A 27,212-nucleotide genomic window follows, 5' to 3' on the forward strand; every position below is an offset into this window, starting at 1 on the left:
GGACCATTCCTGAGGAATTTCTTCTATTACTATCTAAAATACCAGCTTCAATTTCGCAAAAGGCTCCCTTTCTTTTTTAGCTGCGTCACAAGATGGCGATCTCGTAGCTTTTGTGTTTGATGTGACGTACTTAGTCAGCCCTACCCTCCTGAAGGCTTCTCCGTACTAATTGCTAAAAGATTAACTGAGGGGAGCAGAGACTTTGATTTTTGGCTCGCTTGATTGCTTGTCTTTTATTTTTACTCTGGAATGGCTCCCAAATCTAAACAGAAGCGCTTCCTTAATAACATATCTCCAAAAACTGCTATGAAGCCGCTACCCTTGCCTCCTACACCCTCCACGGGAGATTTGTTAACACAAGAATTTCTTCTCAAAACGCTTAATGATTTTAGACAGGAAATTAATCAACTGATATCGGATTTATATGATCAATTTGATGCTAAAATTGCTCAGGCAAAGAAGGATATGATCGGAGTAATGACAGTCATGACAGATTATATTGCTGAAACGGAGGACAAATTGGAACTTTTGGAAGAAACTAATCTTAATTTGATATCCAAAATTCAAACGTTACAACAGGAAATTGAAAATGCTCAAAAACAACTTGTCATGATAAATTATAATAAGACTGCCTTTGCAATAAGAGTTAGAGGATTGCGTGAAAACCAACAGGAGAATTTGAAACAGATCTTCTTTGAGGCTTTCAGCCGCTTGGTGGGAAGTCCGGGATTTAACTTTGATTGGCAGATTCAAAGAATTTACCGCCAGAATTCGTGGGTAGCAAAACAGCGACAGCTTCCGAGGGACATAATTATATACTTTACCACAAGGGAATCCAGAAATGAGATAATACAGAGGCTTTACAGCAAGAGGTTGAGAATTGATGGACAGGACTTGATTGTTTTTAAAGAGTTACCATCTCAAATATTAAGAACAAGGAGAGAGTACGCTTTCTTAACCGAAGAACTCAGAAATTCTCAGATTCCATACAAATGGGAAGTCCCAGCTGGTATTACAGTTACATTTGACAACCAAAAACACCGCATTAATTCTGTCTGTGAAGCCCGAGAATTTTACTACGAGACCCTGAAGGCGGGACTTCCTGATTCATCCGGACCTGGAGAGAGACAAGGAGAAGGAGAAGACAAACAGCGAGACACATGGCTACAAGGCGGAGGGTGTTGCTTTCCTCTTCCGGAAGGGCAGAAGACTAAAGAATAAAGACTTAGCGATGTTCTTAAAGCTTTATGATTTCCGTCTGGGATAAAATGGAAAAGTTGTATATCGATGATGAGACATGGAGACTGAAAGAAGCGTTGCTGATTGTGGACACATATTGTATATAAGATCTGTCTGAACTCTAACTCAAATTGCGCATGAATTATTTTCCTAGGCGAGGAGAGCGGAGATTGCGATCTTTTTGAGTTGTGGTCTGGGACGAACGGAGTTGGGAGGCGCGTGGGAGAGGGAAGGGTAGCGAAAGCTTAATTAGACTACCTGGGGCTAGAATGCAAGCTGATGTTTGTTTGAGTTGCTATTTCAATATAAGGTCAAGAAAGATTGGTCGGAGAGTCTTCAGGAAAGTGGAGTAAATATGGGAGGAGCAATGGATGCGGATAAAATATATATGTGGATATGGATAAAGGCAGGGTGGAAGGTAAAAAAATTTACATGTGGAGGTGGGTAAGGATAGAAAGGGAGGTGTTGGAAATGAAAAATGAAAGAAGTACTTGAGTTTAATGGTTTTATAGAAAGGTTTGGATATTCGGATAAAAAAGAGATAAATTAAAGGTCTGAATAGATAGACAAAGCAATGAGACTTTTAGTTGGGGAATCCTAATTGATCAACTTACCTGGCTCTAATACAGTTTGAAACCCTGCAAGTAGTAAAATAACCGAAATTTGGAATGAGCTACATTGTTTAAGATTTACAGATAATGGGAAGCTGTGTTAACGTAGTGGGTTTATTGACCCTTCTTGTTTCTCCTTTCTTTGTGTGTGTGTGTGTGTTTTTTTTTATTTTGTATTTTTTACTATTCTCTTTTTTTTTCTTTGGTTTTACTTTTATTTTATTTTTTTAATTTTAAAGTTAGCTGGCCTTATTATACTCAAATGCTTGTTAAAGAATTATGCCGGGTATGGGACCTGCGAAGCCGTAAGGGGGTTAGGGAGGGGGGATTATAGGGGGGAGGGGGGAGGGTGGAATTACAGTTTCAATTCTTAGAACAATAAGAATTCACTTGTATACTGCGGCTCGTTTTTCTTTTTTCTTTTTTTCTTTTTCTCTTTTATATTTTAAAAAAAAAAAAAAACAAACTGAAATTTATGGATACACCAAAGCAAGGAGAAGAGGGAAAGAGGAGGGAGAAGTAAAGAGGGAGTGAGAGGGAATGTAAGGAGGGTGAGATGGAGGGAGGGGGAGATGTCTGAGGGGGAAGGGAAGTAGAAGAGGGGAATGCTGGAGGGGTGAAATGAAAGTTGGAGGGGGAGAAGAGAGGGTGTATGGGGGAATGAAGTGTCATGTTGGGTTTTTTTTTTTTCTCTTTTTTTTTACGCACAGTATATAAGTGATTGTATAAAATGAAAATGAAAATGAAATAAATAAAATGTATTTAAGACTGAAAATGTTTAATAAAACTATTTTTTTTTTTTAAAAAAAGATAAGACACCAGTGGTTGGTTGCAATTTATTTTACTAAAATTCTGCATATACAGTACATCCGGGTAGGAGGCGGGAGACTCCCACCGCCGCCATTACCGGTTTGCCTGATCTGGGCCAAACCGGCAGCATCCCACCTCTGGAAGACACACATGGTGAAGTTGGTCATTCAGGATTTTAGTTCTTATCAACATAAGAATAGAGGGCTGAATGTCCACTCCAAATGGAAAGAACTGGAGAATCAACATAGATCAAACTCCTTACAAGGTATACATTGACTTGGAAGGAAAAAAAAAAACCTCAGGATTTCAATGCCTTAGAGCCCTTGATTATACAAAAATTTGGTTTCTGTGAAATCTGGAAAAGTCGATACGAAGTCTGCAGTTTTATGGCAGAAAAGAAAATTTAACAGACTATTTTAGAAATGGTGACCAAATCTTCTACATATGGCTTCATTATTGTAAAGAGACACAAAAGCTGAGTCATTTCCATGAGTATTTTGTATAATTAATTGCTGAGCATACAGGAAGTTTACATTATGCTCTGTTTGTATGAAACTTGATCAGGAGGAACAAAGAGAGTGCAGTTCTTTTGTCCTGTCTGAAAATATATGGAAGATGAAAAATAAATAGAAGGCACTCACCCTTTATGGCAACACTTTTGGGTAAGTTTTATCACACATCTTTCTATTATTCTGAAGCCTTCCTGGGTGCCCCTCAGCTCAGTGTGAGAAAGCCTCTTGGAAGGAGACCCCTGGTGTTACCTCATTTGGGATGAGAATGGCATGTCAGCTGCTATGGAGGCTGTAGATATGTAGAAATAATTTCAAAGTGAAACACAGGACATTCTCCCATGTCTCCACTGGCCTAGTAACTTGAGATCTGTCACACAACACAATTTTCAGGCTTAGTTATACAGTTATACTCTTAGACCCAAAGTAAACACAACTGTTCAATATTTGCTTGGGAAATCTACAGCTATGGACTGCCGGCTGAAGAAATATTGTAGTGAGATGGATGACAAACAGATTTAATAAATGAAAATAAAATGTATTCACCTGGCAGAGCAACAGAGTTACACCTTTCAGTGTCAGAATTTAACATTCTTCGCATTGGCTCTCTAAGTCAACTACAAGAAACATGCTCTAGAAAAGGGACAACATTTCAGGCTGTATTAGACTAGTTCCCCCTTTTCTCTCCTCCCTATCTGTGATGCACCTGCTCTGAGAAAGGATCTAAAGAATGAGGGATGCAAAGATGCAACGGTTTCTGTATTACATGGACTCTGCTGATAAAACTGGGGGGAACAATCAAGATGCAAAAAAATTGCTGCAGTGAAAAGCATCTGAGAGGGTCCTTAACAGAATCATATATTGAGCCTTCTCATTGCAGGCAATGGGTAGGATTTGGGTTATTCATAGTTTCACTGCAGTGAGTGAAAAAGGTCACTCACTTTTTCAGCTACGTCTCCCACACTTTGCTTGAGAGTGGAGCTCATTTCTGTGGATTATAGAGATTTTCCCAAGCATATCTTTCCTCCAGATCCTCATGAAAGATGAATATGCAAAATTAGAAGTTAATTAACCATAGACACATTAGTACCTGTGAGACTAAGAATTGTGAAATTGGCAGCTCTAGAAAGAAAAAAAACAGCATTTAATATTGTATATGTTTGCTCAAGAATCATAGGAAGAAGGTGATTAAAAAACTGTGGAAACCAACTTTATCTCTCAAAGTGTCTTGAGACCTAATAACAGCATGCTTGTTGTAATCTTGCTGTAATCCAAGAAATGGCCAGTTAACTTGTGTAATGAATGTGTGCAGCAGAGTAATGAGGAAACCACAGGGAACAACTGACTTAATGTTTAGAAATACATTAAGTAAGATAATGGAAAGTGAATCCATCATATAAGAGGCCACAATGTTTGGATGGTTTTATTCTGTATTAGGCTTTATGATTCCATATATTTTACTGCTTTTTTAATATTAGCAATCCTTTCCTAAGGAATCTGGCTTGATAATTGTACTCATAACAAAGAGGTAAAAGATAAAAGTGAGTCAACAATTCCTTTTTTATTTTAGCATTTTTATTATCTTGAGTTTTTAATCATTCAAAAGATGGAATTTAGTATAAAGTTTCATGAGGACATTTTCACACATCCTATTTCCACCTGATATCCTTCACATTTCAATCCACCAGGTTATCATTATCTGTTCACTTTCTGCAATACTGAGAAGATGTCGTGGTGTTTCTTTATCCAAGAAGGGGCTAGTTTTACACTGTTTATTTTTCCCCTTCTAAATTTCTTATAAGACTGTTTGATTTTGATCTCTGATTATTCATCTGCAATACAGAAAACACAAAGAGGAGACTGTAAACTGGAAATGATCTTCATCCAATTAACCTATAGAAGAGTGCATTCCTTTAGTGGTTTCTAAAAAAAGCTCTGATAGAAAACTGATGAACAAAACAGTGTGACAGAACTCACACTGAATACCTCAGAATGCAAACATGTGACCAAATGATGTCTCCTCAACACTGTGTACTCTCTGCCCCTTTTTCTTAGTGGCATTCCTTGTGGTGGAGAGGCCCTACATCAAACTTGCATTTAAGAATGTCTTTCATTAAGAGTTATGAACCCTTCAAAGTAGACCAGACTAGCAAGCAGATATTCAGGGCAATACAACTTGAACTATAATATATTTATTCACATACCATCTTCATCAGTTTTACAAATAACTCATAGAAGCAATTATATAATATCTGTCACAATTTCCTCTTATTTTCCCCACAACAACAGGCCTGTGAAATTGGTTGGTCTGAGAGACAGTAACTGGCTGAAGGTCAACCAGCTGGCTTTTATAGTTATAGGGGGACTAGAGCTCATACTCCTCCCACTTTCTAGCATACTGCCTTAATTGATAGACCAATCTGGCTCTCCTGAATGAAAAGAAATCAAGTTGCATCACATTATTTGAAGAGATTAAAACTCAAGATTGTTAGAAGTAAAAGGAAGGAACATAAAGTTGGTTTATTTGATCAAGGTTAAATGGCACTGATATTTTGCTGATATCAGGAGTGAAATGATGACATTTTATAGATTTGTTTACAGATAAGAGATGTGGTAGTAAAAGCCCAGATTCAAAAGGTTCTAAAAACGAAACCACTCAGTTTTGTCTGGTTTCTGAGTGATTTCATCCTTAATGTGCTATTACATTGCCTATTTGTAATAGTAGTTGGAAAAAATCATTTTTCTTCTGTTCTCTTATGCTTAAGATTGGTCTGAATATTTTTTGTTTTGTTTTATATTACTTCTTCCCAAGCAACCACATCAGCTAGAATGGCTTTTTTTGTTCTATTTCTTTGTCTTTGTGTTACTCCTTTCCATTTTTATTTTCCAATTTTGAATTTTCTTTGGCAATTAAAAAGAATGTATTTATTTATTTAATGTATATAAAGTGGAATTTAATTTATACCAAGTGGAAGATCCAAAAGTTTCCTAAGAAACCTAGCAGGGAACTTTGTTTCCCAAAAAGTAGAGAAGAGAACTAGAGTCTTGGACTTTAAGAGAGCTAATTTCAATAAACTTAGAGAGAGCTTGAGAAAGATTCCATGGATGAGAATCCTCAAACAACTCAAGAAGCTTGAGAAATTTTGAAAGGTGAGATTATAAAAGGCCAGACTAGCACAATACCAATGAAGAAGAAAGTAACAGCTATCAAAAGAGACCGGCATGACTGCATAAAGAACTCTCTGATAAATTGAAAGACAAAAAGTTAAGTATAAAAAGTGGAAAGAGGGGGAAATAACTAAGGTAGAATATCAGCAAATAGTCCAAGCCTGTGAAGATGAAGTGAGGAAAGCTAAGGCTCACAGTGAACAAAGGCTTGCAACAAAAGTCAAAAATAACAGAAAAAGCTTCTTCCAACATGTTAAAAAGAAGAAAAAAGTCAGGGAAACAATTGGTCCATTGCTGTGAGAAAGTGGCAAGAAGGTGACAAGCAACAGGGAGAATGCTGAACTACTTAACTCATTTTTTTGCATCTGTCCTTACTCAAAGAGAAAAGAACAGTCCAACCTATCAAAACAGCACCACAAAAAACAGATTAGGAACACAAGTTAAAATAGGGCAGAAAATGGTAAGTGAACACCTGTCTACCCTAGATGGGTTCAAATCACTAGGACTAGATGGATTATACTCCAATAGTTTGAAGGAACTCGAAGATGAGATCTCAGAACCACTGAACTATATCTTTCAAAATCCCTGTGCATCGGAGAACTGCCAGAGGACTGGAAAAGAGCTGATGTAGTTCCCATCTCCAAAAAAGGGAAAAAGGTAGATGAAGGAAACGACCTATCTATCAGCCTGACCTCAATACAGGGAAAATTCTGGAAAAGATAATCAAGCAACAAATCAAGGAACACCTAGAAGTCAACAAAGTAATAACCAAAAGCCAACATGGGTTTGTCAAAAACAGATCATGCCAGACTAATCTTATTGCATTCTTTGACAAAGTGACAAAATTGATATAATTTACTTGTATTTTTTGTATTTTTTTGTATTTTATTAGTATTTATAGGCCGCCCTTTTCCCCGAGGGGACTCAGGGCGGCTTACATAAAAATAAGGAAGGGGGGGTACAGACAATAGACGCAAAACAATACATAAAATAAAATAGTAAGCAACATTCATTCATCATTCGGGTGGGGACAGATTATCTTTATCCCCAGGCCTGACGGGCTAGCCAGGTCTTAAGGGCTGTGCGGAAGGTCTGGACGGTGGTGAGGGTACGAATCTCCACGGGGAGATCGTTCCAAAGGGTCGGAGCTACTACTGAAAAGGCTCTCCTCCGTGTGGTTGCCAGTCGGCACTGACTGGCAGATGGAACTCGGAGGAGGCCTAATCTATGCGATCTAATTGGTCGCAGGGAGGTAATTGGCAGGAGGCGGTCTCTCAAGTACGCAGATCCACTACCATGGAGGGCTTTATGAGTGACAAGTAGCACCTTGAAGCGCACCCGGAGATCAACAGGTAGCCAGCGCAGCTCGCGGAGGATAGGTGTTATGTGGGCGAACCGAGGTGCATCCACAATCACTCGCGCGGCCGCATTCTGGACTAGCTGAAGTCGCTGGATGCTCTTCAAGGGCAGCCCCATGTAGAGCACATTGCAGTATTCCAGCTGCAATGTGCATACTTGGACTTCAGTAAAGCATTTGATAAAGTAGATCACAACCTACTACTAGATAAAGTAGAAAAATATAGGTTTTTCTACTTTATCTAGACAGCATTACCATGAGATGGATTCGTAACTGGCTGTCCAACCGCAATCAACATGTAGTCCTCAATGGAACTGTATCTACATGGAGGGAAGTGTGCAATATCCCAAGGCTCTGTTTTAGGCCCAGTATTCTTCAACACCGTCATCGATGACTTGGACAAGGGGATAGATGGGGAACTCTGGCACGATCTGTTTATAACAATTCCATTCTTGCTACTAGTTATAACTTTATTTGCTTCTAGTTATCTGTAGATCTGTATTGATGTTAGACTAATTGCTATGTAGTTTCTTGGGTTTTTTATTTTTTTATTTTCTTGAAGATGGGGAAAAACACCCGTCCTTTTCCAGTCCTCAGGTACCTCCTTGGTGATCCAGGATTTTTGAAAGATATGGTACAATGTTTCTGAGATAACATCTGCCAGCTCCTTCAGAACTCAGTGATTTATATTCATCTAAGTCATATAGGTGTTCTCTTATCATTTTCTTGCTTATTTTAATTTTTATTTCTAGTTTCTCTTTTCCAGGTAGGTTGTCTTTTTTTTGGTACACTGGGCTATATCTCCTTTTTTGGTGGAGACTGATGAGTTAATCAGTTCTACATTCTCCCTACTGCTTGTTACTTCCTTGCCATCTTCTCTCTTTAGTGGACCTACTGCTTCCTTGATTTTTTTCTTGTTATTCATATGTTGAAAGAAACTTTTTTAAAATTATCTTTTACATTTATTGCAAGTCTTTGTTCATTCTGAGGCTTTGCTTTCCTGACTTCATCTTTGCATGTTCTGGTCCCTGCCTTAGTTATCCATCTCTCTTTCCATTTTTTTGTATTTGTTATTTTTATCTTTCAGTCTGTCAGAGAGATCTTTGTGCAGCCATGTTAGTTTCTTCTTGTTTTTCTTATTTAGTGGTAATGTGCTGGACTGGGATTTTATGACTGTATTTTTCAGAGCTTCTTGAGTGGTTTTTTTTCTTCCAATTCCAACAACCTCAGAATAACAGAATAACTGAGTTGGAAGGGACTTGGGAGAGCATCTATATAAACCCTCTGCTTAAGAAACCCTATACTATTTCAGACAAATGGCTGTCCGGACTCTCCTGTTCCTCAAAGTAATCAAATCCTTCATCTATACCAAATAGCAGGCCTAACCCTAATGTACATTCTTTAGCATCTTGCAATATTTTATACTTGATTATTGGTTTTTCTATACAAACGTGATTATGAGTTTTTTCTATACAAACGTGTAGATATTGTTTGCTGTTGTTTAAATGTGTATCAATTGTCAATATCAATATTGTCTGGAAAAAAATAACAAAGTAAAACATTCATCAATAATATTATACTTCAAAACCTCAGTCATTTCAGTTTTTTAAGAAAAGAGTGGACAGACATTTGTCTTCTTGTTAAGAGGGCTGGGCTAGTCTAGAGGACCTTCAAGGTGCCTTCTAACTCTGTTAAACCCCCACATTATCCTGCTAATGCAGGAGACAGGCAGTATGGTGTGAACACATCTTATATAATCTGGAAAAGGAGATATTTTAGCCAGGCGAGGTTAAGGCAAATAGAAATAACTGCACACAAACACATATTTCAAACATTTTGGAATGACAGACTGACTTTTTGACAGGTAAACAGAAAAAGGAGCAATTGGTTGATATATCCTGTTAGCATTTGCAGCAAGCCAACAGCACATAAGTAAATAAATATTTTATAGAAGAAACTTGTTTATATACAGTAATATAACATATGATGCATGTATCCAATATCCATGCAGCTCTTGCAACATGATAGCAAGTACAAGGAGAAGAAGCAGAAACAATCAGAACCACCAGAACTCAGAAGCTCTATATTTATAAAAACTAGTTACCATAAGCCACACCCAGGCTCTGAGCCATCTAACATAGTGCTGTTTCTTAGTCACCAAACAGTTCCCATTGGCTGACTTGTTATGGCTATCCCAGCTCATAATTTCTTATATACTGTCATAGTCCTCTCTATTAATTATGTCTGTGTGTTTGTGTGTGGGGCTGTTACTAGAAAAGCAGGTGCCAGTGCAATGACCAAGGGCTTATTAAGTGAACTGGTGTTCAAATGGGGTTGCAGCAGTGAGGGAGTAATTTTGTGAAGCGAGCCATCCAATCAATAAGTAGTGCCCTGGACATTGAACTAATATATCTGCTCCTTTTGGCCTCACAAATATCCACTTTGGCAGAGAGGATTGAAAAATCACTTGGCCAAGCATGTAGAAATATTTGATTGATAATTGATAGATGTGCTTCCTATGTCTCACCTGGCTACCAGATCATGTAAATTGCAGACTCTTAACTGTCTAGTAATTGAATGTTCTAGTGATTGACCGAATAGTGATTGTGGTTTTAAAGGGAAGGTTTTAAATACAGAGCAAGAGACGGTAGTTTTATTAGTATCACTGAGATGATGGGGTTGTGAATAATCCTTGGATGGAAAACAGTTTAACTTCATGCCAGCACAAGCTTTTATTCCAGTGTAAATGGCAAGCAGACCAAGCTTTCAATTTCCATCTTTACTCTGGATGAGTGGGTAACTGGTTTCCTCACTTGTTGTAGCAACTATGTTATGTCATCACAGGGCAATTCTGTAAACTTCCATAAGTTTACTTCTATAAACCCAGAGTTGCAGTATCTGAGGGATGTGAATTGTAATCGCCATTTCCACATTTAATCAGAAGAAACCGTTGATGGTCCTTGAGTAATCTTGAGTAATTTTTTTGTGTAAAGAACACAGCTTGCATATGAATTTGAAACTTCTTCATAGATCTTCTCCTTTCTTTTTCCAGAGTGAAAGGACTATTCATTCTGCCTCTTTTGGCATATTTGTGTCACATTTCCTGGTTGTGGGCAGTGCAATTATACACTGATCATCCTGACTGATTATGTGTTATCAAGATAATGTTGATTCTAAGGACCTTCATAGAAAGATTTTCTCCATGACAATTTGTGTCTAACCTGGTCCTTGAGCACTTCCAATAGTCTATTATCACTACTGTAACTGAATCCATCTATGTTACAATTGGTTGTCCTCTTTATCTCATTCCTTCTACCTTTTCGAGAATTAGATCTTTCTCTGGAGAACTTGACTTTATAGAATATATCCAAGTAGGATAATTTGGGTCTGTGCACTTTTCTCTCAAATGATAAATTGTTCAATAATCCTATAATTCCTTGTCGTGGCTGCCCATAGAACATTCAAGCTCTATTGCATTCTTTTCAGAGTCTCAACGTTGGTTTTTTTTAATATTGTAGTAACAAAACCTGGATGCCTTTTCGAAGTATGGTCTTACCAAGATCTTATAAAGTGATACCAACACTTCACGTGATCTTGATTCTACCCCTCTGTTAATGCACCCTAGGCCTGCATTGCACTGAGAGGTGCTGGACATTCAGATCTGAATCTATTGTTTGGAACACATTTGAAAGCATTGTCCAACCATGCTGATCAATCTCTGATGCAACCACTTTAATGCTCTCATTCTATTTTTGGTTGTTTTCTTTATTTTTTTCTTTTCTGCATTGTTGTTTATACTTAAGTCTGAATTAATTTTTATTGTTGTAAATTATGATCTCTAATCTAATTACAATTATATATAATCTAATTAGACAGGCAGACAGACAAACAAACAGCATCTTGAATTGGACCTGGAGCCAAACTTTCAATCAATCTTGCTTGTGACATGAACTTTTCTAGGGGCACTCATAACTGCCTGCCTCACCCCATTTTGTACCAATTGAAGTTTTCAAATACCCAGGTCCATGTCGAGCACATTAAAGAAGACCTTTCGGAAGATGACTATGATAGGAATAAAGGAACAGAGCCTCCTGAGCTAGGATTGGTGTAAGAGGGACACAACTCATGGAAAAAGCATGGAAAATCAATACTAGGAATGACTGTCACCTGTTCCTCAAGCAGAGTCGTGAAACCAGAAGAAACCCAAATTATGCACCAGTTCTGCTTGTGGCAGTAATATCTATTCACTATCAAAGATGGTAAAATTCCCACATTCAAAAGGTCCTAAAATCAAAAATGACTCCGTCTTGTCAGGTTTCAGGGTTATTTTGTCCTTCATTTACTGTTACATTGGCAAATTTTTATCTGTGGGTTTTTGGAAAACAACTGCTCTGCTTCATGGTGGGTATTTGTGGCACTCAGATGAAGCACAGTTGGTCTTGTTTTCATTGTAATATTCTACTTTATCTAGGTGGATAACTGTGAGAGGGATCTTAGACTTCTAGTGTGTTGCTGCCTCGTAAGTCCTCACACTTACGAATGACAGCTCGGCAGCAGCCAGGCGCATCTTAGCCAATCAGACGCGCCTGCCGGTTGCCAGGCTGTCATATGCGAGGCTATTGGTTGAACCGTTTGACAGCCGGGTATAAAAGGCTGTCAAACATCAGAGACTTGCCGGTCTACTTACTGTTGTTGTTGTTACACGTTCTTGCTTGAATAAAAGGTTACAGTTACCTCAGACGCCTCCGTTACTTCCTACTGCCGATCTAACACTGGCGACGATAGTGGACAGCCACTAGCATACATATGAGCCAGCAGTGTGCTGCAGCTGTCAAAAAATGGGAAAAAGCCAAATTTGCATCAACAGAGAGACTTTATAAAGGTCAATTGAAATTTTTAGTACCACTTTATATTGCTTTGCTAAAAAAATACTTGGAATACTGTATCCGATTTTGGTTACCATGATAGAAACTTTACGAAGGGTGCAATGAAGAGCAATAGAGATGATTAGGGGGGTAGAGGCTAAAACAGGATGGATGGTTTCAGAAACTGGGTATGTCCAGTATAATAAAGAGAAGGACTAGGAGTGACATGATAGTAGTCTTCCAATATCTGAAAGGCTGTCACAGAGAAGGGGGAGGGTGTCAACTTAATATCCAAAGAACTGAGGGAAGGACAAGAAGTATTTCATAGAGCCATGTCAGAAAGACAACTAACCTAGAACAAAAGAGAAGTTTCCTGAGGGTGAAAACAATTAACCAGTGGAACAGCTTGGCTCCAGATATTTTGTTTCTCTATCACTTTAGGTTTTTAAGAATAGTTTGTAAAGCAGGAATTGTATTTTTCTGGAATGGTATAGTCTTCTGCTTGATCAGATCCCTTCCAACTCAGTTATTCTGTAAATTCTATTGGTGTCCAGTTGCCATGGATGCTGTAGAGATTAAGAGATGATATCAAAGTGAGGCACAAGCCATTTTCCCTTACCATGGGTGACAATCTGTTTTCACAAAACAAAATATCCAGACTTAATTATACAGTCATCCTAGTTTCACAAACTAAATACTGTATGACTTTTCAACATTTGCCTGGGACATCTATAGTTTTGGGCTGCCAGCAAAAGGAAGATTGCATCAAAAAGAGCGGCAAACAAACTTAATAAATAAGTGAAAATAAAAAGAAATAAAATATATTCATGTATTCTTCCCATTGACTCTTTGATTCAACTGCAAGAAAACTGCTATAGTAAAGGGAAAATATTTGAGGATGTATTAAACTAGTCCATCTTTTTCTCTTCTCTCTATCTGCCATACAATTGCTCTGAGAAAGGAACCTAAAAGTGAGGGATGAGAAGAATAGAAAATAAACCTGCTCAGAAACGTAACAATGTTTGCATTACATGCAAAAATGTAATACAGAAATTGTTAAGGCACAAAGAATTGCTGCAGTGGAAAGGCATGCTGAGAAGATCTCTCATGGAGTCAAGTATTGACCATGTTTGGTGGTGGGCAATGGATAGAAAGTAGATTAAGGATCATTCTCAAAAATTAGTGGAAAAGGTGGTTATTCAGCCATATCTCCTAAGCTTTGCTTTGACAATTGGAGCCTATTTCTGTGGATTACAAGTGATTTCCCCCCACACCCCTTCAAATAGCCTTGCTACAGGATCTTATAAGAGATGAACATGCAAAATTAGAAATCAAATTACCACAGGTACATTAAACAGTAGCAGATCAGTGAGACTAAAAATGGTAAAATTGGCAGCTGAGGAAAGAAAGGAAAGCAATATTATATATATATATATATATATATATATATATATATATATATATATATATATATATATATATATATATATATATATATATATATGTAGGTCTCTAGTTGTTCGGGTTTTATGTTATATTTATGCTGATAAATAAATAAAGGGAGACTAGTATAGATCTATTTCAAGCTATTTAGCTCTCATCAGCTAGCCATACCCCATGTTGGGAATCGAATATTTGGGCATACCAGGGGTTGTGACTTTATATAATATATAGTAGACTCAGGAGTAGACTCCTGGAAACACCAAACCTGAAGTAGTCAGCAGCAGCCTGAAGATGACGAATGTGACTTCGTCGAAACGTCACCAAGACATCTCCAATTCTACGTGGGAGAAAACCCGAACAACTAGTTGTTCGGGTTTTCTCCCACGTAGAATTGGAGATGTCTTGGTGACGTTTCGACGAAGTCACATTCGTCATCTTCAGGCTGCTGCTGACTACTTCAGGTTTGGTGTTTCCAGGAGTCTACTCCTGAGTCTACTATATATTATATAAAGTCACAACCCCTGGTATGCCCAAATATTCGATTCCCAACATGGGGTATGGCTAGCTGATGAGAGCTAAATAGCTTGAAATAGATCTATACTAGTCTCCCTTTATTTATTTATCAGCATAAATATAACATATATATATATATATATATATATATATATATATATATATATATATATATATATATATATATATATATATATATATATATATATATATATATTAGCTTTTTTACAACCCCCTTGACAGATGATGGAAGTGGTTAGCTTCCTCCCATAATTGGGGCTTACCAGGGGTTGTAAAAAAGCTAATAGATACCTTTCACCCTGGCTTTGCTGATAACGGATAAGAGCCTGTGGCCTAATGGCTAAGAAGTCTGCCTAGTATGTAATATAGCCCAGGTTCAAATCCCAGTAAAGGTATGGCTAGCTGATGAGAGCTAAATAGCTTGAAATAGATCTATACTAGTCTCCCTTTATTTATTTATCAGCACAAATAAAAAAACATATATATATATATATATATATATATATATATATATATATATATATATATATATATATACACATACACACACACACACACACATACATATATATATATATATATATATACACACATACACACACACATACATACATACATACATACACACACACACACACATACATATACATATATATATTGCTCAAAAACCACAGAAAGCAGTTAATGGGGAAACTATTTAAGTCAGCTGCATCCCTCAATGTGCCTTAAAACCTCAAAATAATGTTGATCTCTTGCCAGTCCTTAAGAAATGGACAATTACCTTGGGTAATGAGTGGTTGTAGCAACAATAAAGAGGAAACCACAGATAGAAACTGACTTGGTTGTTTAGTAATCAAATTAAGTAAGGGAAACAATAATGAAAATAAGTGGAGACTAGTGCTGACATTTAAGCTTAGACATAATTGAGGAGCAATGTTTAAAAAGAAGCTGCCTAAATTTGTGAAGAATTGCAGTCGTTAGACAGGTATTTCAACAAATTAGGGTTTCTATTAATTATTCATGCTTATGGTGGTTTGGAAAAGACCCTGGAAGGCATCTATTCCAACCCACTGTTTAACCTGGAAACTCTATACCATTTCAGATAAATGGTGGTCCAATCTCTCCTGTTTCTCAGTGTCACCCAATCTTTCATTCACACCTAACAGCAGGTGTAATCCTAATGTACCTTTCTTTAGCATTTTGCAATAATTTATATTTGAATTTTGGTTTTTTGGTATGGTTTTTTGAATACAAACTTGTATGGAAAACCTTCATCACTTCAGGTTTTTAAGAAAAGATTGGTTGGGTATTTGTCTGCTTGTGAAGAGGGTTGGGCTAGAGGACCTTCAAGGTCCCTTCCAACTCTGTTAAGCCCCCAATCTCCTCCTAGTACGGCATCCTTTTTCCTCTACCTGTCCTAACCGAAAGCCCTATCAATTGTGTAGCCAACAGGCAACAGGGAGCCACAACATAGGGATGAAAGAGCCACATGCAGCTCCAGAGCTTCAGGTTGCTGACCTGACCTCTAGGGAGTTGGGATGGAGAAGTCTGGGATACTTTTGGGATATTGTCAAAGGAATGTTGTGTTGTGCCTCTTTTTAAAGAAATGATTGATGGCTTTTTTATAGGTGTTTGCATATTTTCTTTCAGAGGCTTCATATATAGGGTCATTTTTACAGAAGCTTGTTCTCTGTTATGTTTAATTTGGGTGTATCAGTTTTGTTCTTTAGGTTCATATAAGGGACCTTTAAAAAAAAAAAGAAACTCTTTCCTTTCCTATTGTGTCTAATTATGATGTGATCTTCTTGATTAGGTTGGGGTATCTCCTTTTGTTCACTGAGTTTCAGAGTGGCTACAGTTGCCGCTAGACCTTTTACTTTTTCTTCTAGTAATTCATGTAGTTTACGTTTGATACATTCATAGTTTGGGTCTTCTGTGGGCATAAGCTCAAACATATGACATGTTTTCATGTCAGTATAATGTCAGTCTCTGTCCCACAACTTGTTTTGGTTTGCTAAAAATTAAAAATTTCCAAAAATTAATATTTTCCCTGGTGTTTAGTGTCAGTTTACAATATTTACAAAAGTTCTTGGATCTTTATTGTTTGCCTTGAAAATGCAGCACTATGTTCCCTGTTTTAAAGTATCGGTCTTTTTTTCTGTTATTCTATATATCTGTATCTGTATCTGTATCTAGATCTATCTATCTATCCCTCTTAGATGGTTAAGAATTTAAAAATTTCTCTTTCCCTCCCTCCCTCCCTCCCTCCCTCCCTCTCTCTCTCTCTCTCTCTCTTTCTCTCTCTCGGATGTTAGGAATTGGAGAAAGCTGGATATCTGCTTTGGATCCTGGGAATGCAAGTGTGACTTTTGCATCTAATGAAGAATTTCTAGATATGGGAATTCTTTTGCTGTAGTCAGATTTCAGGATGATGACTTTGGGAAAGATGATCTTGTGAAAAATAGGAGATCCAAGGCCTTACAATGGCAAAATTCATCTGGCATAAGAAGAGATATTGGGAATGTGGAGAATAAAAATGATATACTATGAGATTGAATTCACTCTTTTGTATATGTATCACTGCAATGCTATCTGTTATCAAAAGAAGACAAACATGGTGAAGTGGTTCATTTGGGATATTAGTTCTTATCAATATAAGAATAGAGGGCTGACTGTCTACTCCAAATGCAAAGAGTTGGCAAATCAACACAGATCAGGGTCCTTACAAGGTATAAATTGAGTTCGAAAGGCAGAAGGAAAAAACTCAGAATTTCAATGTCTTAGACCTCTGGATTATATAAAGATTTCGTTTCTGTGAAATATGGACAATTGGATATAAAAAAACTCCTTGGTAGAGCAAGCGTTGTAGTTGAAAGGTTTACCTGCTGTGGTTGTAAAAAATCCCAGCCTCAGCAATTGCCACATCCAGCTGGGATAGAGAAAAGAGTTCCTGAATTTCAGGGACTGAAATTTTGGGAGAGCCATGATATAGTTGAGAAGCAAATAATAGAAATCATAAATATCCATTGCTGCCCTTTGAGACAGAAATTAATAGGTGGGCTTTGGGAAAGCAACAGGGTCTCTTCCTTGTTGGGTGACTCTGACACTCAGATGATATGCAGGCCAATTTTGTTTTCATTGCAAGCCTAGTTAATTCCTGTTTACCTAAAGATGGAGGGTGTTAGAAATATTCCTGCTGTCTTATTTCTAGTCTCACGTTAGATGGTGAACTGATACTGAGGAGAGCTGGGTTCTACAAACAGCATATTCAGTCAGTGCTTGGTACATTAAATGTTTCTTGCTGCATCAACTATAAAGTATTTACAGTAATGAGGCCATAGTTTGTATTAAACATCTCTAAATTTTATTTCTTTCCCCAAAATATATTGAGTTGGCATATTGTAATATAACATATGAATTAGCTCAATAATTAGGACCTTAACCTAAACAGGACAAAAATAGAGGAAGCTCTTATTATTCTTTACCTTAATGTGATTACTAAATGTGTGTCAGTGTGTCCCTGATTTTTTTTTATTTCCACCTCTGCACAAAGACATTACCCAAGGTAATTGACCATTTCTTGGATTAAAACAGAAGTTCAATGTTTTTTCTAGGCTTCAAGGGCCTTGATTAATGGTTTTCATTGTCATGAAATTTCTCCTTAGCTCTAGGTTGGATTTTTCGTTAACGATCCTGCACCAATTACTTCATGTCCTACCCTCAGGTGTTTTAGAGAATAAGTAGATTCCCACTTCTCTGTGACAGTCCATCATGTACTAGAAGACATCTATCCTATCACTGCTAGTTCTTCTCTTCATTAGACTAGACCGGGGTCTCCTAATGGCTGGGGGGAATATCAATTTTATAAATGAGAAAATAAAATTGAACAGAATGTTTTTTTGCTCAATATAAAACATGTTCGGCTACCAGCAGGGGTGGGTTGCTGCCTGTCCCCGAACCGGTTGGTCACCGATTGGGAACTAAGCCTGCCCCACCCCCGGCCCTGTATACCCATCCCGGCCGGATGATATTTTGTCTCTTCTGTCCCCCCGTTGCTCAGAAAAGCAACTTCGGGAAGGTCCTTTGCTAGCAGGCAGGTTCTAGGATGCCTGCCGCCACCAAAGGACCTTCCCGCAACGGGGAGACAGAAGGGACAAGATACCGTCCGTTTTCCCCGTGCTCAGAAAAGCATATAGCCCCCGCCGCTTCTGGACATCTATTGCAGTCGTGAGGAGTTGAGGAGAGCACGGAGAAGCGTGAAGGTTCTTGGCACTCTGGGGAGCTGCGAAAGCGGAAGGGAGAGGCGCGTGGCTTGGTTTAGACTCCCTGGATGTCACAGCAGCAGCCTCAAGCGCGCCGATCTCGGCGTTTTTCGCATCGGGGTGTGCTGCAAGTGGGAGTGAGTGAAGACCTTTTCCAGATTGCTGGTGGTGGAGGTGCGGGCCCATCGCCCTGTACTCAGAAAAGCAAGTCCTGGGAAGTCCTTTGCGCCGGCCAGAAAACATCTTTGTTCACACCCTCTTGCAGCACGCCACGATGCGAAAAACACCAAGATTTGCATGCTTGGGGCTGCTGCTGCGACGTCCAGGGAGGCTAAACCAAGCCACGCACCTCTCCCAGCCGCTTTCGCAGCTTCCCAGAGTGCCAAGAACCTTCAAGCTCTTCTCCGTGCTCTCCTCGCGACTGCAATAGACGTCCAGAAGCGGCGGGTGCAGCCGGACTGGAGAACTTTCTCTTCTCAGAAATGTCTTCTCAGTGGAGCTGTGGCAGCCTGCCTGTCCCTTTCAGGTACTTCGACCCGCAGGAGGGAGGAGGCCGGGGGGGGGCATAAAGGGAGCCGCAGTTCCTCTGTGAATGGAGAGGAAAAAGTTTGGCTTCTCCCTGTCATTTAAAGGCTGCAGCAGGGAGAATCCCAACTTTTTTCCTCTCCCTCCATTCAGAGCGGAACTGCTCCAGCCTCCCCACCCCACACAAACACGCTGCCCAGTAATGGGGCTAGCCTGCTCTGTCCCACAGTATTTAGGTGGCAGGGTCCTCTGTTTTAAGGGGGGAGAATTTGGTTGCAAAAACACCAAGGGGGAGGGGGCAGACTTGGAGGGCCTGTTTCTTCTTCCCCTTTTCCTCTCAGCCCTGCATATCCAGAAATCTCCCCCGCTCCAAGCAGCAACTGAGACCATGCAGGGGGGAGGGGGGCAGGAGAAGATAGTCGGACAAGAGAAGTTGAAAATCAGGAAAGACGGAGCAATTGTCCAGCAAGAGGGGTTTCTGCAAAAGGGAGGGGGAGGGGACAGCTTCCAAAGACGTTTTGCTTTTAGACATAATTGCCATCAGAGCAGATGTTGGGGGGCAAGGAAGAAAGGGATCCCGGATGCCCAGCACCTTGAAGAGGGACGCGCAGAGGGGTTGACAGGAAATCGGAGGAGAACTGGAGGGGATTCCCTCAATCGTCTTCCTTTGTTCCCCTCCCTGGAGGGAAGACCAACAGCGTTTTGCAAAACAGGGAGTTTCCCCTTAAGGCTCCACCGTGTTCCCACGTTCTATATCTGGATGGATTCTCCGGTTTGCTCCTTGCCTTGATCGGGGCCTGTAGTGTACACCCAGTGGGCGAAAGGAGTGAGTGTGGGGAGGGATACTGGACAGGAAAGTCCATTGGAGTTGGCCGGCTAATAAATTCAAATAGGTAAATAATTAAAAAAGAAACTTTGGGGGCTACAGGACTTGGGATCCTGGGGTCAATCCACAGATTGCAAATCGTGTTTCAGGTACCCCAAATTGGGCTTTATATTACTCAACCGGAATCCAATCAGCACGTGACTCGTGCTCCTGCAAGAGATCGGCATCTTTTTGCAAATTCAGAATGTTAAAAGGGTCTTTATCAGAAGGAACCTATATGTACTTGCAAGTAAAATAAAAGCCAGATTATATGCAAAGACAACATCCCCACCAAAGTTTTTTTAAAAAAAATATTCTTGAAAGTGTAAAAAGGAATGACTTGTGTGAGAATCAACAATTGTAATCCATCATTTAGAGATTTCCAATTTGTTCTGCATGCCCATAACTGAGTTTGTCTATTTATTAAGTTTATATACCTCCTATCTCACTAGCTTAACTGATTCGGGACAGCTTACAATGCCATAAAAGCTAATAGACAAGCATTAAAATTAACAATTAAATGAAGGCTAAAAATCCATGAGGATGAAACACTGCAGGGATGGTCTTTTTATGTTTGTCTCTTAGGGACAGCACCACACCTCCATATTTTCTCTCAGCCTGCTTTGATTTATTTATTTGATCAAATTTTGAAACCAACCATCTCCCTCACAAAGGGACTCCGGGCAATGTACAAATAAAATATTAACACCTAAACAAAAAGGCATATAAAATTTGAAAGAGGCAAAGATGATTAAAATGCTAAAACTGAATTAAAATTAAAACTTTCAGTTTTCTCTTGCATCAAGGCTCTCCAACAGAAGAGACTCTTGATAGCTCCAGGTTGTAATGAGGGGTTGTGGGTGCTCTCTGAGCTTGGTGATTTTCTTACAGACATTTCATTACCAAAGTAGGTAACATCATCAGTGTTAGAAGGGAGTGGGGTTGGGGGGAAGGAGGAGAAAGATAGGACAAAAAGGAAAAAAGATAAGGAGAGAGAGGACTGGGGTCCTTTGGTGTTCTCTGAAGTTGGTGGCTTTTAATTATTTTTAGGGAATTTTTATTTATTTATTGTTTATAGAATGTTTGTTACAAGAAATGTTATTCCTTTTTGCAAATGTTTTATTTGTGATGCAATACATTGCTTTTAAGAGTACAGGTTGGTGCATGGTTTATGTGTCTCAAGGTGGCTGCTTTTCTATGGGCGGGCCAGGATGGTGCAAGGCAGCTTTGCCAGATTTTGTGTGTTTCTGTGTGATACCTGGTTGTTTAGGTAATTGTGAGGTGATTGCTGATTCTGTGAGCTTCCTGACACTGTCCTTTATAATTTCCCACAATACTTTGATGGTTTTTATTCCATGGCTTTGTCTTTCCTGTTCTTAGGGTTAGGGAAAAAAACTGGTTTAATCTGCAGTTTTTTGGAGGGAAATTGTTATTTTTTGGTGTTTTCCTGGCACTATCATAGTTTGTGTGTGTGGGTGTGTAATGTCCCGCAGTTATCTACACATTAATAATGATCAAGTGCTAAAAATTCTTCCTTATACATTTTAGTGACCTTTCCTTACATAATTGGTGTTTTCTTTCATACTTTTAGATCTCTAATTGCTGTTTCTGTTAGTTAGCAATTGATAAAGCAAATCCCACGTGAAAAAAATATTCAAAGCCTTCTTGATTTTAATTGTCAATTTATTCATTCCTGCACATTCTAATATTTATTCATTTTCATATCTTTGTTTTTCCCACTTGTGCAAACACAATTCCAACAGCTGTTAACATGTGTAAAATTAAATATGTATTTATTCCCTTTGAAATACAAGTAGTAAGTAGTAAGCTACATACTTTCACATGGCTGGCAAGCCACTCCCACCCGGTCACATGGCTGGCAAGCCACTCCCACAAAGGAGGCCACACCCACAGAGTAGGTTCCAAAAAATTTTGAAACCCACCACTGGCTACCAGGGATTGAATTCTTAATCTGCTGATTGGGAGGCAAGCATCTTCACTACTAGGCCACCATGCCACTCATGAATTCCAGCTTAAAAGAAGCACCAAAAGAAAATGATAGCAATTCCATCAGGACAGCAAAATAAAGAAACAGAATTCCTTCTTATAGTGGAAGAGAACCTCTGAGGAATTGCAGACAGATTTTGCTCAGAAGAAGCAGCAAGATCTCCAACCTCAGGCAACTGGATATCTTGTGTAGACTTTGAATGTGGGTATAGTCCTGAAAGGTTGAAGGTTAGTTAATGGGCTTTAGTAAGGACATCTTTGAATAGGATCTCCTGCTTGGGCTTTCTCGTTTTAAAAGCAGCAAGCAAGTTTGGAAGGAGCATAACATCAGAGACTAAAAAGAATAAAGTAGTGATTAAACAATGAGTTTATTAAAGTGGCTACATCAAGGTTCAATTAAAAGAGTTAGAGAGGCAGAGAGATTTCTCAGTATTAATCGATCATAGCTACTTTTCATACAACCATGCATAACTAATCTACCCAAATAAATAATTCATTTGCAAGTTACTAATTATGTCAACTCTGCAGATAATAATAGGCTGAACATTGATCATTCCAAAGTATCTTAGATATAAGCAGAACTTTTTTAACTATTCAACTAATTCTTGAGCTTGCAAGGACTTTGCAACAGTTAACCCACAGGAGTGTTTCAATAGAAGAAAATACAACAATGTGAATAACATTTGACAGTAGTTGCAATATTTCACTGAGGCTGTGTGATGCAATAATTATAACTGCATAAATAGAGAACTGTGTCCTGTCCCAGGAGTAAGATTTGGTTCAGAACCAATCAAAACATGATGACCCTTTATCTGCTGTTTGCATTCCTTTTCCTTGCATTTCTGTCTGAATCAGGTAAGAAATTAAATTACTGATAATTGAGAAATGACTGATAACTGACTACCTTCTAAGCAAGTAAGATCATCACTCAGAGCAGGATAATCTTCAACTTCTTCTTTTAGTTTATGTTAAAAAAAATAGCTTTGAACATTGTCGACTATTGACAACATGAGCCTTCAAACATTTGAAGAATATGCCATTGATTTTTCCTTTGGATCTAAACTCGAGATCCAGGGAGATAAACAGCATCAAGGAGGGACTGGAAAACCAATTTATTGATTTACTCTTCTCTACAAAGCATAACTGGAGGTTTTATTATTGTAATAAAATAGCTAATTTGGACATAGTGCCAGGCTTCCAGAAATTTTGTAGTGCTTTTGGACTTGGCTTGATCTAGGATGGTCACAGTTCCCCAGTTGAAAGTATGTTGAAATCTGTCCCTATGCTGTGAAATTAAAGAGTTTTCACTTTCCATGAAACCTGCTACTTGCTGTTTATGGAAATGGGAGGAGGAAGGAACATTAGATACATTTGCCACCTTGAGTTATTTTAAGAAATAAAGATGAGATAAAAATAAATAAAAACTGTTAATTATTTAGTGAATGTATTGATATTCAATTTGTAAAAAAAGAGAAGATATTGCAGCAAAATGTTCCAAATGCAACACTTTTGAAGAACAGAGACGAGCAGCATTAGAAACATTAAAAGAAGAGGAAGAAAGCCAAAAGTAAACCAGATCCTGAGGTTCAAAGGAAGTTAACTATTCTCACTCAACTTCTCCATCCAAAACACCCAGCAGAACTAGCCAGGGTAATTCAGGATTATTTCTTAGCAAGCAAGGATCCATAGTAATAATGGAGAGAAATATATCACCGCAACATCTTCCTTTGGTGTGAATCAGATTTTTTCCTCCATACTACCTTAATAGAGACAGATATACCTGCCAATTCAGCTCTGGGCCAAGCTTAAAACCTGTGTTGATATATGATATATTATGGCTGCTGAAGGTAGATTAGCAGAAATGGATTCCTTAGTCAGAGAGAATTTTCTGAATTCACAGGAATCCTACAATTCTGTGGGAGAAAGTGATGTCTTAGAAGGAAAAAAAATATCTAATGAAGTATCTTTCCTTATCATTCCCCTACCTACTCTTTTTCTTTTCATAGGTAATGCCCAGCGGTGGTGTCATCGTCGAGGACGCTGCTTTAGCCATCACTGTTTACAAAACTTTGAAAACCTTGGCAAAATTGACTGTAGACAGAGTCATGTATGTTGTCGACCGTAAGTAAACATTCCTCTAATAAAGTTCCCAGAGATTTGGATACCCTTGTTTACATTCCAAAGTATTCCAAGGCATTGACCTGAAAAGGAACAGGTCTTTCAAAGGAAGAAAGATGGGCAGGAGAAATTTTCAGGTTCAGATAACAGAATTTACTTAAACTTACTTTGATCAACCTATTATATAGACTGCTTAATAGCAGTAACTAGGAGAGGGATATTGGTGTCAGTGGAGAACCAGTTAAATATGAGCCAGCAGTGTGTGGCAGCAACCAAAAAAGCAATCCTAAATTGCATTAACAGGGAGATGCAATCAAGATCAAGTGAGGTATTAATACTATTCTATAAAACCTTAGTAAGACCACACCTAGAATACTGCATCCAGTTTTGATCATCACACTATAAAATATGTTGAGACTCTCGAAAAAGTCCCGAGAAGACCAACCAGGATGATTAGGGGATTGGAGTGTAAAACATATGAAGAATGGGTTACAGAAACTGGGCATGGCTAGTCTAGTGAAGAGAAGGATCAGGGGAGACATGGTAGCAATGTTCCAATATTGAGTGGCTGCCAAAGAGAGGAAAGGGTCAAGCTATTTCCCAAGGCAACTGAAGATTAGACAAGGAATAATGGATGGAAATTGATCAAGGAGAGTCAATCTAGAAATAAGGAGAAATTTTCTGACAGTGCAAACAATCAACCAATGGAACAGCTTGCCTTCTGAAGATGTGGGAGCTTCATCACTGGATGTTCTCAAGAAGAGATTGAGCTGCCACTTATCAGAAATGGTGTAGGGTTTCCTGCTTGGGTGGGGGGTTGAACTAGTTGACCTACAAGGTCCCTTCCAACTCTATTAATCTGTTACATCTGTTATTATCTCATTTATATAGGCGCAATGGAAAATAATGCCATCTCCATCGAGCATCCAGGATGTCTTCAAGATATGGCCAATGACCTGAGATTACTGCCTGCTATCATTTTATCTTTCTTTACATGAATCAAATTGCTATCTATCAAATTCTAAAATATTTATGCATTGAAGTAAAATTTAGCAAATATTTCTTGAAATAAAGCTAGATGAACATTGCAGTTTTTTGTGTGACTTTTTAAGAGGGACCTGGGAGCAGTATATTCATTTAACTATGTGTATGTGTGTTTGTGTATCAAATCTCTTTGACTACATTTCAGTGTGGAAGGTGTTCCCTGCTCTTCAATCACACATTATGCCATAAAGTTACATAGTCCCTTCTTCCTCATCTGTTTATTTATTGAAGCAATTATTTTGCCATTGAGGTCTTACATCTGATGTGGTTGCATTAACTATTAACTAAAATGGGAAATGAAAGATCCAGCCTATTCTGATACTTAAGAATCTCTTAAGATATTTTTTTTCCAAGCTAAATACTGTGGGATACAGGGGTGGGTTCCTGCCAGTTTTAACCTTTTCTATAGAAGAGGTTCCACAAATCTACAGTGCCATTTAGAACTGGTTCCAGCTTCCTCCCCCCGCCCATCCGCACATCATCAAAATGAAGAGTGAGTGGAGGAATTCTGGGAGTTGAAGTCCACAAGTCTTAAAGCTGTCAAGTTTGAACACCCCTGGGTTTTTTTTCCTAAAGGGTTAGGGGTTCAAGGGTCTTGTAACTTGGCAGCTTTAAGACTTGCGTGCTTCAAATGCCAGAGTTTCTGAGACAACATTTTGATTGCTAAGCAAGAGTATTGTTAAGTGAGTTTCACCACATTTTACAAGTTGGCCACGTCCACCCAGTCTCATGACTGCCAAGCCACTCCCACTCAGTCACATGGCTGGCAAGCCGCTCCTACCTGGTCACATGGCCGGGCAAGCCACTCCCACACAGCAGGCCACACCTACAGAAGAGGTTCTAAAAAAATTTGAAACCCACCACTAGTGGGATACTATTTAGAATAAGAATGTCCTTGTCTGTTGATTCAGTATCAGCATAGGCAGGATCTTGTTAAAGGAATAGAAGTCATTTAACTAGAGGAAATCTGCATAAAAGCGTTGGAAGAAAAATCCAGTCCAATTTCAAGCCTGGAGTAAGACATAGAAGCCAATGAATTTGGAAGCAAGCTGCTGCAGGAAAGGAGGTCTCCGTTTATTTAAGAGTCAGAAGTGAAGTGACTCAGAATCAGTTCTGGGACAGCTGACAGCCTGGCATGGGGAATAGAGTGATTTTATACCCCTTTGGACCTTTGAGATTGAGATGCCTGGTGGGGTCATTTGATTTGAGTAAATTCTGTATTCTAATTGTCCCTATTTGGTTTCCTGGGTGGTAGTCAGGATCAAGAGCCGAGGTGGCGCAGTGGTTAAATGCAGCACTGCAGGCTACTTCAGCTGACACTTATTACAAAAATTAAAAGGGACATTAAATGAAGTATCCAAAAAAGCCCCAATTGATATTTACAATAAAAATTTAAAATTAAATTAAAATTAACAACCAAATTAATCCTATATTTTATTCTATTCAGGCCAGGCTGGCTTGCTGAAAAATCCAACTTTTTAGGGCGCGTCAGAAGGACCGGAGGTTGGGATCATGCGAAGCTCCGGGGGCAGCTCATTCCAGAGGGAATTTCAAGGCCACCCTTGGGGAAAGGTGGGGACATTCTGTGTAGTTTTGTGTTTTCTGTGTGTTTTCTATGAAATTCTGTGTAGCTTTGTGTTTTCTGACTTGATCCTTAATTCTGTCAATTCAGCTTGTCTCAGGCTGGGTTACTTGAGGCCATTCTGGCTGGATGGAAGGATTGCTTTAGCTTTTATGAATGGTTTTTCTTTGCGTTCTCTGGGACCATGGAAATAAAGAGAGGAGGTGGAAATCTTATAATTCTTCCTACACAAGAGGGGACATTTTCTTGGACCATACTTTTTGTTAGATGGAT

The 27,212-nt window shown here is 38.7% G+C and overlaps 1 long non-coding RNA gene across 1 annotated transcript; it reads left to right on the forward strand.

Moving 5' to 3' along the window:
- The first annotated feature begins 18,846 nt into the window (after positions 1–18,846).
- On the forward strand, positions 18,847–25,403 carry LOC116507087. Its single transcript, XR_004255146.1, has 3 exons — positions 18,847–19,324; positions 24,202–24,316; positions 25,205–25,403. It is a non-coding gene; the product is annotated as an uncharacterized LOC116507087 (long non-coding RNA).
- The last annotated feature ends 1,809 nt before the right edge of the window (positions 25,404–27,212 follow it).

The sequence above is a fragment of the Thamnophis elegans genome, chromosome 4 (genome assembly GCF_009769535.1).
Source record: "Thamnophis elegans isolate rThaEle1 chromosome 4, rThaEle1.pri, whole genome shotgun sequence".
In the NCBI taxonomy this organism is placed as follows: Eukaryota; Metazoa; Chordata; class Lepidosauria; order Squamata; family Colubridae; genus Thamnophis; species Thamnophis elegans.